The 15,319-nt window shown below is 35.1% G+C and overlaps 1 protein-coding gene across 2 annotated transcripts in view; it reads left to right on the plus strand.

Moving 5' to 3' along the window:
* acana (aggrecan a) overlaps positions 1 to 15,319 on the plus strand; it is a 52,156-nt gene that overhangs the window by 4,122 nt on the left and 32,715 nt on the right. The gene's annotated exons all lie outside the window — the stretch shown is intronic.

Raw genomic sequence — 15,319 nt, forward strand, 5'->3', positions numbered from 1 at the left:
AAATAGTCCATGTTGTCTTTATATTTTTAGAAGGCTTCATTTATTACTGACTTTATCTTTAAAAATATGTAATTATGCAGTTAAAGTAATATTGTGCTATTTTGCCTCATAGTAGAAGTGAAGATTTGTTTCATGTTAAAGCCACAATGGCCCTGCATGTTCATAACCACACTTCTTTCTATGAGTGCTATACTGGGACATTTTGTGCCTGGACTCAACTTAGTGTTAGTGGGACCTATTTTGTTAATTACTAAATACCCACATACCCGCATACTTCTAACCCAGATACTGTGCACCAGTATACCTATACTTTGCCCAGTGTGGCCATATACACTTCACTTTGTGTGGACTTGTTTTGGGCCCACAGTGGATTTTGGTTTTGTGTGGGCCAGCCCACAGTTTGGTCTGGCGGCATTTTGGTCTAGGTATGTTTGTTTAGAAATTTGTGCACTAATACTGTACATGAAAGTGAGCATTAGCAAACTGCATAATACATTCAAATCTATTGTATAGTAGACTAAGAGAGACAATAGAAAAGTGTATCTAAATTAAGATATAAATTGGATCCCATTAAAATACTGTAGAAATTATCCTAAAAGATTTTTATGTCTTGTCCTATAAAACAATCCTTTAAGAAAAAAAAATCCCATTGAAATCCAGTAGGAATGGTTCCAAAATATGATAAAAATTCTAATTTGATTCCTATAAAGAAATCCTATTGGAATCCTTTAGGATTTTTCAAAACAATCCTATAAGAAAGCTCCTATTGGAATCCTATAGGATTTTTTTAAAGAATCCTATAAAAAAATCAAGAAATTTGAATTGAAATCCTATAAAGAAATCCTATTGGGATCCTTAAGGATTTTTTGATTAGGGAATTCTTATTTTACTAGTCAGTTCTGCTTTTTTACTCGTCTTATATGAATGAATTTCTGGAAATGGAAGAGTAGAGTTCAATTAAACATTTTATCAGTAAAATAAAGATTTTTACTAGTAACATTTCAAACAAGTACTAACTTATAAATGTCCACTAGTATCTTTTAAATAAATTGTAGTATGTATTTTACAAGAACCATCTATTTAATAATAGTATCTAATTAATTAGCACTTTCTCTACTAAATTTATACTAGTATCCACTGAATTAATACTTGTTCCTAATGAATAATTACTATTATCTATAAAAAAAAGTGCTAGTATCTATATTAAGAACTATCTTATTAATAAGTAACTATGATTACCTACTAGAACATAAAAATATGTACTAGTCCGAGCTGGAATACATAGTCAAAGCTGAATAGTTGATATCTCAATGACAGATCGAGAGAGAATAGTAGTCACTATTAAAATAAGAACTATAGCTGAATAGGAACTAGTGTCTATTTAATGAGTAGGCTATACCTAATAAATCTAATGGATAAGAAGTATATAATGAATGAGTACTAGTTTATAATGAATGAGTAGTACTTATTTATTATGTATAGTTCCTAATTAGATTGTATCTAATTAATAGGTAGAATCTAATGAACGAGTAGCTACTCACAGCAAGTCACTGGTTCGAGCCCCGGCTGTGTCAATTGTGGAGTTTGCATGTTCTCCCCGTGTTTATGTGGGTTTCCTCCGTGTGCTCCGGTTTCCCCCACAGTCCAAAAACATATACAGGTGAATTGGGTAAGGCAAGCTAAATGGCCCGTAGTGTATGAGTGTGAATGAGATCGTATGGTTGTTTCCTAATGATGGGTTGCAGCTGGAATGGCAGCATTAAACATATGCTGAATAAGTTGGTGGTTCATTCCACTGTAGCAACCCCAGATCAATAAAGGGACTACTAAGCCGAAATGAAAATGAATGAAAGGATGGATGCAAATACTACGGGTTATAGATTAAATGTTAATACGGCTTGCCATACTCTTACAACTTAACTTCTCGCGTGAACTGTATCGAGGTAAATAGCTGTCTGTTCTTCTCAGTTTTGTGCTTTATTAGATTTACTAGATCATTCGTTTATAACAGAAAAAAGGGAAAAATTTCCCGCAAAGGGAATTTACATCTGGTTATGAATAGATCCATAAACCTGAGTCGTATGACATTTTCTTATAAAATAAGCGTTTTTCCTCCTGCCTCCCATGTTTGTTTCGTCATTTCACTTTAAAGGCAGTGAAAATAACTTATTAGCATAAACATGAAACTGCTAAACCTACACACATGAGCCGTGAAAAATCTAATTTTAGAAGAACACTTTAGACAGCACTGTCTATTCACATTTAATTCCACAAGATGGCGCTGCTGCCTCTGATTTAAAATAAACAGCAAGGCAAATGATATTTTCATTTTTATTCATGAATGAAAATATACAACCACAATCAATAAAAGAGAGGTACGAGAGAGGAAAATGCAAGTTACATTAACTGGGGAGAGAAAAAAGACTAACAAAGAAAGTGGTAAGTGAATTACAATTGTACAAAAGTGTATGAAAATAAATTAAGAGCATTATAGGAAAGCTATCTAACTCAAAGCAGTCAGTAGACAACAGTTCTTCATATAGTTCCAAAAATCTGACAGTTTTTGTTGTCACACATATGGAAATCAAATGCATGAGCAATTGGAAAAGTATGGATTGAAGCCATGCACTTTTGTTTCTGTAAAAAAAAAACTCCAAACAAGATAAAAAAGTTGAAGATAACTTCTTAAAAAAATTTTTTAACTAAATGAGTATGCAAAGGTAGGAGGGCTGTTCAAATAATGATACAAGTCTAACCAAAATTTCTGGACAAATTCATAGCTACAAAATAAATGTTTTAAAGTTTCATCATCCTTCATCAAAAAAAAAAAAAAAAAAACATATTTGGAAATTATTTGGTTAGCCGGATACATTTTATACTATATTTTAAAGTGGATTTCTTTAGTTTTGGTAGGAAGAACTACTACAGTACAACTACTGCAATAGTACTAAAGTGATTCTACAACTACGATAATGCAGTACTGCTATTGCGATACTACTGAAGTACTACTACAGTACAACTGCAGCCTACAGCTACATTTCCTGCTTGCTGGACAATGGTTTCTAAATGAGGTTTTAGAACTTTAGTTGTATTGCTGAAGTACTACTGCAATATATCGTATTGCACTTTACAGAAGTGTACAGAAATACATCTACAATACTGCATAACATAATACAACTAAAGTGCACTTTTAATACTTATGTATCTAAGTGCAATTATATAAAAACATCACTATATTGCCCCTCTCAGTTATTTAATGTTACTTCAGTTGCACTGCAGAGTTTACTGCTGTTAAACTATATTGCTTTATAGTTAAACTGTCTTTATACCTTATTATACAACAATTTTGCAGTCACATTGAATTTTGTGTTGTATTAGGCTACTGCTGTTGTACTGTTCAGGTCACTGCAGTTATTTTTTATGATTTGTTTTCTTAAAATTCTATTTAGACAATTACTTGAATCCAAAAAACACATCCCTGAAAATGCACAAAATATTCTTGGAAGATGTTGAAGAACATACCCATAGGAACACAAGTGCAGTGCAGTTTTTACCACACCATTGGCATACACAGCATGGCAATTGCAGTAAAGACGGAGTTTACTTGTTTTTACTCCAGTTTACTGCAATTTACTGCTGTTGAACTTTATTGTACTGGATTTGCACTATGTTTATACTTCAGTTTATTGCAATTTGGCTATTGTACTTACTTTTACTGCAGTTATACTTCTGTATACTGCTGTTGTACTTTTTGTAATCTGTCGTGGTTGGTGTACTTCATAGAGCACATTTCTGGATTATGGATTTTCAACACAGCTTTAGCTTATCAATTAAAGCCTGAGTCTGACGAGGAACCAATCTTAAAAATGAAATATACAAAAAATCTGACAAAAATATAAAAAATATAAATTCTGTGAACCATTAATTGTTTGTTTTGAGGTTGCTTTGCTGTAGCGGACAAGTGACGGGGAAACACAGGATTGGGACTTCTATGTACATTTATGTCACTGTAGTATATTTGTATGTGGTTCCTATTGTGCTGGCTAGTCCTTTACTCTGAAGTAAAAGTGATAAAGCATTGCTAAAACAAAAAACCAAAAGGTTTCTGGAGTGCGAACATGCCATAATGTGGATACTTTAACCAATAGTTCTGAGAACTCTTAAAAAGTTCCTTTTGTGATCTTATCAGTCAATCTGCCGGGCCTTGCAGATTTGCCACATTAGAAAAATCACTTTGGTGACTTTTACATTGACCTGCTAATAAAATGACATATAAATCTCCACTCAAGCAACTATTACCATTTTAAAATGGCTAAAGATTTTTTAAACTTTGCTTTGTATACTGTATTGAATTAGACGAGTCCCAAAGAACACAGGGTCAGGTTTTTATTCCTGTGGTGTAAAAATGAACTTTAATCATTGACTATTTACAGCTTCATCCTTTGGCAATTAAAAAAGAAAAGATTTGCATTTATTGCAGAGCACAGCATCTTGTGAATTTGATTGTGCAACTAGTGAGTGGGCAGCCTGTTAATGTTTAATGCTGATGTGAATTAATTTATGTAAAATAACCAATTTCTGTTTAATGTAGGGAAGATTGTTTCAGCACATTTCTAAACATAATAATTTTAATGACTCATCTCTAATAACAGATTTATTTTATCTTTGTCATGATGACAGTAAATAATATTTTACTTTATATTTTTCAAGACAGCTTAAAGTGACATTTAAAGGCTTAACTAGGTTAAAAAGGTTAAGGTTAGGGTAATTAGGCAAGTTATTCTATAACAATGGTTTGTTCTGTAGACTATCAAGAAAAAAAAAAAAAACTTTTGTTTTTTTTTAAATTGAAAACTGCTTTTATTCTAACCGAAATAAAACAAATAAGACTTTCTCCAGAAGAAAAAAAAATATTATCAGACATACTGTGAAAATTTCCTTGCTCTATTAAACATAATTTGAATATTAAAAAAAGAAAAAAAAAATCAAAAAGGGGCGCTAATAATTCTGACTTCAACTGTATATTCACAGCCTTTGCTCAATTCTTTGTTGATGCACCTTTGGCAGCAATTACAGCCTCAAGTCTTTTTGAATGTAATGCCACAAGCTTGGCACACCTGTCTTTGGGAATTTTTGCTCATTCCTCTTTGCAGTACCTCTTAAGCTCAATCAGGTTGGATGGGAAGCGACGATGTACAGCCATTTTCAGATCTCTCCAGAGATGTTCAATAGGATTTAGGTCTGGGCTTTGGCTGAGCCACTCAAGGACATTCACCGAGTTGTTGTGAAGTTACTCCATTGATATTTTGGTGGTGTGCTTTGGGTCACTGTCCTGCTGGAAGATGAACCGTTGCACCAGTCTGAGGTCAAGAGCACTCTGAAGCAGGTTTTCATTCAGGATGTCTCTGTACATTGCTGCATTCATCTTTCCCTCTACATCGTCTAGTTCCTGCTGCTGAAAAACATCCCCACAGCATGATGCTGCCATCACCATGTTTCACTGTAGGGATAGTATTAGCCTGGTGATGAGCGGTGCCTGCTTTTCTCTAAACGTAACGCCTGGCATTCACTCCAACAAGTTCAATTTTAGTCTCATCAGACCAGAGCATTTGTTTCTTAGTCTGACAGTCCTTCAGATGCCTTTTGGCAAATTCCAGATGGGGAGTGGCTTCTGTCTGGCCACTCTACCACACAGGCCTGATTGGTGGATTGCTGCACAGATGGTTGTCTTTCTGTAAGGTTCTCCTCTCTCCACAAAAGAACACTAGAGTTCAGACAGAGTGACCATTGGGTTCTTGATCACCTCCCTGACTAAGGGAGCTAGACAGGGAGCTTATATAGACAGGTGTATGCCTTTTCAAATCAAGTCCAATCAACTGAATTTACCACAGGTGAACTCTAATTAAGCTGCTGAAACATCTCAAGAATGATCAGTGGAAACAGAATACCTGAGCTCAATTTAGACATGAAATGTTGTTACTATTGCCAATGAAGAAGGACTCAAACCAGAGACGTTTAGTTATGCAGCGTTCAGAAAATGTGAACTTGTGGAGTTGGTGATTCACCATGTCAGATGGTCACTTTAGCTCCTTTCCTATGAGCAAAGAGCCTAAAATCACATATGTGATTCTTTACTCATATGTGATGACGAGTAAGAGCTATGCGTTTACTTTTTAAAAAGTGCTTTGAGATTTCATTACCATCAGACCATGTCTGACTTTTCTTTCTTTGCTGATCAAATTTAAATAATTTGTTATGTTTGTCACTGATCCAAGTGAATTCAAAAAGGAACCTCCTGTTGTTTTTTAAACACACATAGGGTAAAAATACACCATGATACATGAATGGCATGCGTGGGCAAGACCTTACAAGTGATGTCAGCGATTTTTTTCCCCCCCCAAAGGACTGAGCGTTGGCTTATAAGTACATTTCTGCAAGTCTTTTTGTAGCCCAATCACAGCCCACATACTATGTCAAACTTTTGGGTAGGTGAGGGTCACACTAAGCTACTATGTCACTTATGAAAAGCACATTTTATAAACAGCAGGGTCAACAACCCGCATATAACAAGGCTCCTTATTGAGCAGCCCCAGGATGCAGAGCACGCCTTCTTGCTCAAACAGAAATCTGTGCAAATGTTTACACAGTACTTTTCTTTTAACAGACTTCCAGTTTTGTTTTGAGCGGGTAAGCGCAATTTAGGAAAACCGCAACATGTTTTTGATCGCAGATATGCCACAATGTCCTGCATGGTATTAGCAAACAAAAATATAAGCAAATATGAATATGACCATTAATGAAGTTTCTTGTTCACTGCTTCCTTTTATTGTGCCGCTCAACCTTTCATGATGTTTGATTAGTTCATTCTAGTTCAAGTGGCAAAGGGATAATAGCATCGAAAGTCTACAAGTACCTAATTATGTAAAAAGTTCTGATGCAAGAAATATAAACTCACTGGCCACTTTATTAGGTACACTTTACTGGTGCCGGGTTGGAATCTCTTTTGCCTTAAGAACTGCCTTAATCCTTTGTGGCATAGATTCAACAAGGTACTAGAAATATTTCTTTGAGATTTTGGTCCATATTGACATGATAGCATCACACAGTTGCTGCAGATTTGTCGGCTGCACATCCTAGATGTTCCACCACATCCCAAAGGTGCTCTGTTGGATTAAAGTCTGGTGACTGTGGAGGCCATCGAGTGCAGTGAACTCATTGTCATGTTCAAGAAACCAGTCTGAGATGATTAACGATTTATGACATGGCACAATATCCTGCTGGAAGAATCACAAGATGGGTACACTGTGTTCATAAAGAGATGGACATGGTCAGCAACAGTACTCAGGTAGGCTGCGGCGTGACACGATGCTCAATTTGTACTAATGGGCCCAAAGTGTGCTAAGAAAATATCCCCCACACCATTAAACCATCAGCAGCCTGAACTGCTTATACAAGGCAGAACGGCTCACTGGATATTTGCTCTTTTTCAGACCATTCTCTGTAAACCCTAGAGATGATTGTGCGTGAAAATCCCAGCAGATCAGCAGTTTCTGAAATACTCAGACCAGCCCGTGTGGCACCAACAACCATGCCACATTCAAAGTCACTTAAATCCCCTTTCTTACCCATTCTAATGCTCGGTTTAAACTGCAGCAGACCGTCTTGACCATGTCTACATGCCTAAATCATTGAGTTGCTGCCATGTGATTGGCTGATTATAAATTTGCATTAGCTAGCAGTTGGACAGGTGTACCTAATAAAGTGGCCGGTGAGTGTATGTGTGTGTGTGTGTGTGTGTGTGTGTATATATGTGCACACACACACACACACACACGCGCACGCACACATGCACACACACACACACAAAACAGTAATTACTACATATCTGATAAGCTTCATAGCAACAAGCATCCATTTGGGAATAAGAAAAAAAAGTTACTTTCAACCTGGATACAATGGATAGGACTGTGTGTTCAAGTGCCACAGTGCCTCACTTATTTTGACAAAAGCATCCCTGTTGGAGAGAAACACATGTTACATGTGTTTCTTATTTAGTAAACCTGGAGAGTTGAAGGGTTGAAGTGCTGCTGATTGAGTGATTAATGAACAATAGATGTCATTAATATAGATGTTCCGTCTTTCGTATAAACACATTACCTGTGTTGTTCCTTTGAACAGGCATAGTAGAAGGCTACATACAGTATGTGCAGTATTTATAATCTTGCTTTTCATCAAGTATTTGGCTGAAACCTAATTGACATTGATCACCTTGCACAATTACACATTTTAGGTACATTTACAGTGTCCTACTGTTTGTTTATATTAGAAACAGAACATAAAATTGTGGGAAAAGTTTGGATAAAGTCATGGATATGGTATGACAGTGGACATTTTACAGTGCAAGCAAGATTTTGTGTGTGTTTTCATTCCATTTGATAGTGCGAGTGTGTGTTTTTCCTCACAGTTCCCCTATTCCACTGATGTCTGATTGTACATATTTGTTCTGATCTGGAAAACATTTATTATAACCAGGACTTTATCTAGAGTCAAAAGGAGAGAATTGAGCTCAAAATTTGTCCTGGTTGTCTTGCATAGTACCTTTTAATTCGTAAAGATTTGCCGGATGTTTTGTTAAAAAGTTCTGGCCAGATGGGACTTAAACTATGTCATTAAAAATCATAAGCTGCTCTCCGTTGTTTCCTTTCACATTCATATGCAAACTGCATGAGCTTGTTTTGGAAGATCGGAAGACAGAAAAAGCCCATACAAACACCTATCAATAGACTTTCCTCCTCTGAGGGAAAAAGTGGTTGAAGGGGGGGGGGGGGGGGGGGGGGGTGTAATAACAGCAGGTGTAAATGGCAATGTGCTAAGCAAAATGCATCTTAAAGGGAATGTTCACCCAAAAATATAAATTCTGTCATTACTAATTATTCCTCATTCACTTGGTCTAAAACCATTTGAGTTTCTTTCTTCTGTTGAACACAAAGATAAACTCAAAATTGTTGGGAAAAAAATCTGTCATTGACTTACAGGTTATTTTTTGATCCTAATACGGGTGTCAATGGCTGCTTTTTCCAACATTCTTCAGAATATCTTGTTTGTTTGTTTTTTTGTAAACAACTGTTTTTATTATTTCAGTTTTTGTTTAATATAGAAAACATACAGCATATGACTTTATCATAAAACAGCCCCGAATCCCCACCCAGGTAGACTTGTTCTATAATAACAGAAGGTAAAAGCTTGCTGTGTAATTAAAAAAAGAAAGAATAATGTAAAGCCAAATAGAGTAGACGTTAGGTAAGTACAAATAAATCACTATTACATCATGAGATACATAAAGTACATATAAACAGAAAAGCTATACATTAGAAGGAAGAAATCGTGTTTTGTTTTGACAGCAGAAATGCATTCATAAAAGTTTAGAACAACTTTAATGTAAAGAAAGTTTTTGAATTAAAAAAAATGGGGGTGAACTTTCCCTTTAAAAGCAGCAAACAGCACCCTAGTTGAAAAGGTGAATCACAAATGTGACATCTTTTGTACATTTGATTTTGAATTTATTAAATGGGATAGCCCCTTGAGATGAACTATCTGGTTTTCAAGGAGTCCCTGAGAAGTACATAAATCAAAGGAAGTACAACACATTATAACAAACATGCAGATAAATAAAACAAACAAACAAACAAGCAGCACACTTCACCTGAAAAACTTCCCACAGTAAGCCCAAGCGAACAAAAACATAATCAATAGTACAATTTGATTTACAAATAAAGCATGTAAATTGGAACCAATATTAATAACATTTACACGTTGTTTTTAAAAAAGAAAATAAATAATTCCTGAAAAGACTAAATGTCTTAATTGATCTAAAAGAAGGAAGATTATTCCAGTCAATAACAGCTTTGTATTGAAAGGACCTACGGCCACTTTTTGTTGTAATTCTTGGAAATAAAGTAACTGTTGCATGTGTCGAATAGAATATGAATAGGTAAATGGGAACAAAAAAACTGCTTTAAATAAGAAGGGAAACTACAATAAACACATTTAAAAAGAAACAAACACAAACGATATTGTCTTAGGTTAGAGCAAACCAAGAGCTTCACTGTAAAACCCAATAAGTTAAGGTAACTCAAACCATTTGAGGAAACCGATTGCTACAAACCATTTAAGTTCAAAAACGAATCCTAATGAGTACTGTGAACTTTATCCATTTGAGTAAATGAAGCAAATTGAGCTCAGTAAAACCCAACAAATGAAGAGACCTCAAACCAACTGAGCACTGTAAAACCCAATAAGGCAACTCAAACCGCTTGAGGAAACTGATTGCAACAAACCATCTGAGTTAAATAACGAATCTATATGAGTACTGTGAACATACTCCATTTAAGTTGAAGTAATGAGGAATTTAATTAACTTATTACTTTCAACATCGAGTTCAAAACTCTTTTCAGATGAGTAGAATTAACTTTCAGTACATTTTGAGTTAACTACACTCATTTCATTTGATAAAGTTGACTGTTGGGTTTAACAGTGTTCATATAATATGCAATGATGGGTTCTATATACGGACATCTTAAAACAAACCTACATAGAGAGTTGAAGACAGTATTTAAAGTTTTTTTTTTAAACTATTTGAGAAAATAAAGAAACCATTTCTTACTTGAAATGAAAAACAATGAATAAAACGATAAAGAGAACCTAAGAACCAATATTATTTTTAAATTTTAGAATCAATATGGGGTTGAGTTGTCGTGATACCTTTAATTCACCTTACAATACAATACCAGCTGAAGTATCATGATACCAAGTAACATTGCAATACTGTAAAGTAATTCATAACTCAAATTATAAAGAACATACTTAATAAAGTCAGATACTTTATTTTATATTATAATAGGCCTACCTAAATTTATTTTTATAATTCTCTTATTACTGAAAAATTATTATTTGCACGTCACTTCACCTCAAATGTATTAATTATTTTTGTTTATTTTGTAAATAACTGGCCAACAAAAATACATTAAAATAAAAATACAAATTATACCAAATTCAATTTGTTAGAAAAGAAGCATCTTTTCCAACACAACTAGGTGATATGAAGTAGTTAAATATGGTTTCAATGTTTCCTGTTGCTATTTTGGGTTTTTCATCTAGTGTTGTTTTTTCTTTTTTCTTTCAGTCTTATCAGGTAACAAGCCAAAGCAATTAAAAATGATCACTTTGACTTGTGAGTTGTTCTTTAACGACATTGCTGCTGTTGTTGTAGCTACTAAATCATATGTACAGGAACAGAAATCAACCGATTCAGATGTGTGTTAGAAAACGTGCAATAGGTTAACATAAAAGGAGCAAATTCTACACAGTTTTGCAACCTTAAAGGGCTCCAAAGACTATTAAAATAAAATGGTCAAGTGTTTTCCAAACGTGTGAGCAATTTAGTGACTTTTCCACATGCAACATTATCTTTTGTAGATAAACCATTAATGACGATACCACAAACAAGTTTACAAACTACAGTGGCACCTCCAGTATTTTGGAGCCATAATATCGCGATATAGTACCGGTAAACCATGCACCCCTAATATGGGGTTTAAAGGATAATTCACAATCTAGCCAAATACCTAGATGTTTAAATGTCAACATTAGACAACTGTGACTCATTTCCAAATCGAATATCTATGTCTACCAAGTGTAACTGTTGTGATTTTAAAAAGAACACCATTTCTGTGTGCCAGATCTGCTTTCATTTTTCAATCAATAGTCTTCTATTTTGGTCAATGGCAAAAAAGCCAAACTAAACCGACTGTGATAAAGTGGGTAGACACAGTCATGTATGTTTGTGGATGTGTAAATGCATTGACTGCAGCCTGTCCCATGGGTTTTCCTTTAAAACTCCTTTATTTATTTATTTTTAATAAATAAATGAGCAGACACATTAAAATGCAAGGAATGTCATTATCTAAACACATACCATAATAGAGGCAGCAGTGACCTTAAGCCAACACTGGTTTTTAACCTTAAAAGGGGTTTTCCTTTTTAAAATGTAGCCTCTTTTCCTGATTCCAATGGCAGAGTTTGTGCATTAGAGGACATTAGAAGATTCCTGTTGCTTCACAGTCAAACAAGAATGCAAAATATTTTGGAACACTTCAGAAATGGTGCACTCCAGATTCACCTTTCATTAAATAAATAACATTCCATCAATTTGGTTTCAATAAAACAGATATTACCTTGTGAGATGTGGTTAAATGTACAGGTATGTGAAACACGCCGTCAGCAATGATCTCAGCTTTGGGTAGAGGCTTTAATCAACTGTTGAACTACTACAAGAATAAAGTCAGCTCTGTTCCTGCGGATAAGGAAATACTGTTCTACGTCTTCCCTTAAACGTTCACACACTTAAGCAAACACACATGCTTGCATAGGAACTGCGTCTGCTCTGAATTCCTCACAGGGGACGTGCAGAGTGCGGTGGATTCATGCAAACACTATTTCAATTTGAGAAAAATCTATCCTTTAAATGGTGTGGTGGGTGGTAGTGCAGAATTCCAGGATTTCTGACTGCATTTTAGGGAAAAATGTATGGGTAATTCTAATTTGAAGAGTTCAGATGCAAAACCCTCTATAATTTAATTAGCATTTTTCACAGCCCCCTATGTGTATGATCAGTTATTTCACTATAAAGAAAATGATAATAACATATTCATTATCATAAAAGTGAAATATGTGGTCATAAACACATGATCCTTGATGCTTATTTGAAGCTCAAATGTTCATTTTACAGGAAAATTTCAGACGGCACTAAGAGGCTTTGCATTTTAAGTCTTCATTTTTTATTTGCCAATTTTAGAGTTAATTCTTGGAGCAAGCAAATAACACTACATGACAAAAGTCTTATTGCCTATCTACATTTTAGGAACAACTAATAATAACTTGACTTCTAGTTGATCATTTGTATCAGAAGTGTCTTATACGAAAGGCAAAGGCCTCTAGATTACGCTTATTTCACCAAAATAAAATATGATCATGCCTTGATATTTAATTTTTTAATTACAGTAAGGTCTGACTCTGCTGAGACGAAAGTCTTGTCACTTAACAGAAATGATGTACAGTATAGATTATAAAGTCATGGTGCAGTGGAAAATAAATAAATATTGTGGATGACTCCTATGAGCTTGCAGGACTGCATCCATACATCTCTGCAATCACTCAAAGAACTGATTAATAAAGTCATCTGGAATGGCAAAGAAAGCATTCTTGCAGGACTCCCAGAGTTCATCAAGAGTCTCCTTCGGAGGAGGAACTTTTCAGGAACTTTGATTTGGAGGCCCCAGACCATGATTTTTCCTTCACTAAACTTGACTGATTGCTGTGAGAATCTTGGCTTCATGTTCCAATAGGTCTTCTGCAGTATTTGTGATGATTGGGATGCAGTTTAACAGAACATCAGATAAAATCTACCTTCTGCCACTTTTCCAAATGATCAACTAGAAAAGTCAAGTTATTATTTGTTGAACTTACAACTGGCATCAACGACAAGATTTTTGTCAGGTAGTGTATATGTTGGAAAAAATAAGAGGACGTAAATGGAACAAAAATGTGTTGGACTATTATACTTCTATATAAACTTATATCGTTTTGGGGATTTTGGTTGAAGTTAGTTAAGAGATTTATCATTACATGCAATGATGAGTTGTTTAAGGACACCCGAAAACAAACCTACATAAAAAATGGAAAACAGTATTTTAAGTTTTAAATGAAAATTATTTGTCAAAATACAAATGACATTAGCATATAGTAATAAAGTTATTCTGATTTCAACCTATATACTTGGAGTGAAAATACTAACCATCAAGTGACCTAAAACAGCCATATATATATATATATATATATATATATATATATATATATATATATATATATATATATATATATATATATATATATATTTTTTTTTTTATAAAAATAGTTCAAAATCAAATCAAAGGCCTAAATATCTTTAAATATATCAAGCTAAGTTAATAATGACCCATCATCAATAAGTAAGTCATGTGTTTTTATACACCCAAAAGCACTTTACAATCATGAGAGGGGGGTCTCCACATCATCACCAACATGCAGCATCCACTTAATTGATGTGACAGCAGCCACAGGACAACAGCGCCAGCTATTGGTGAAGTAGAGAGTGATAGAGCCAGTTCTGAGGATGAGGATGACTGGGAGGCCAAGGGAGGAAAATTGGCCAGGACACCAGGGTTACACCACTACTCCTTGCGAAAAGTGCCATGGATTTTTAATGCTCCACATAGAGTTAGGACCTCGGCTTAACGTCTCGTCTGAAAGACGGTGCTCACTGACAGTATAGAGTCCCCTTCACTTTAGGATTTAGGATAAGGACTTGCATAGTCCACATGTTGAGTGCCCCCTGCTGGCCTCACTAACACCACTTCCAACAGCAACCTAGTTTTCCCATGTGGTCTCCTATCCAGGTACTGACCAGGCTCAGCCCTACTTAGCTATGGTGACCAACCAGTCTTGGACTGCAGGGTGATATGGCTGTCAAAACTAATATATCTACAAAGTAAATTTATTATACAGTATTATTTTCTGTAAAGTCTTCATTTCTATTTCCTAACTGAAACTGCCAGGACACTGAAGAGATCAGACTAAATTTAAAACTATTGCGAGTGCCTGTAATGGAGCCAGAATTATAATCACGCCTGTTATAGATGCAATGTATAAGCCAAGCATATGCTTTGCATCTTCAAAGGCATGTAACTATTTCTGTTTATAATATTTAAATGAGTCTATAGCATAACAGTACATCTGTGTGTGACGCACAGAAACAGTGACAATAACCAGAGCAAATGAGGATTGGCTTTAAATGAGGTGTGTAAATGGACACTATTGAGAGAGCGCTGGCGTCCCTCTCCTCAGCTCAGGGACTGACACGCTGCTCTAGAAACCTATGGCGCACAATGCACTGTTCAGTTCCAGCAGGAAAATAAATATGTTCTGTGCTGTCCAAAAATACCATGTGAAGGCGCTCCCTGTGAAAGAAAGCCTATTTCCCGACAGCAGGGAGCCACTGAGTGCAAAATCTCGGGCCAGATTATGTTCGAGCAGCAAAAACTCCACAAAAGTAATCCAGTCGTTCATCTATGACAGGTTCAAACTGGAGTCAAATGTGTATCAGTCAGTTTTGATCATTATACAAAATATGTCTTGTTCAATATACAAAGTTATATTCTTTAATATAGTAATGATCAGATAACTCATTACAAACAATGGTCACTTTATTAGGTACACTTTACTA

Source organism: Danio rerio, chromosome 7, assembly GCF_052040795.2.
Source record: "Danio rerio strain M-AB ecotype USA chromosome 7, GRCz13ab, whole genome shotgun sequence".
Classification (NCBI taxonomy): Eukaryota; Metazoa; Chordata; class Actinopteri; order Cypriniformes; family Danionidae; genus Danio; species Danio rerio.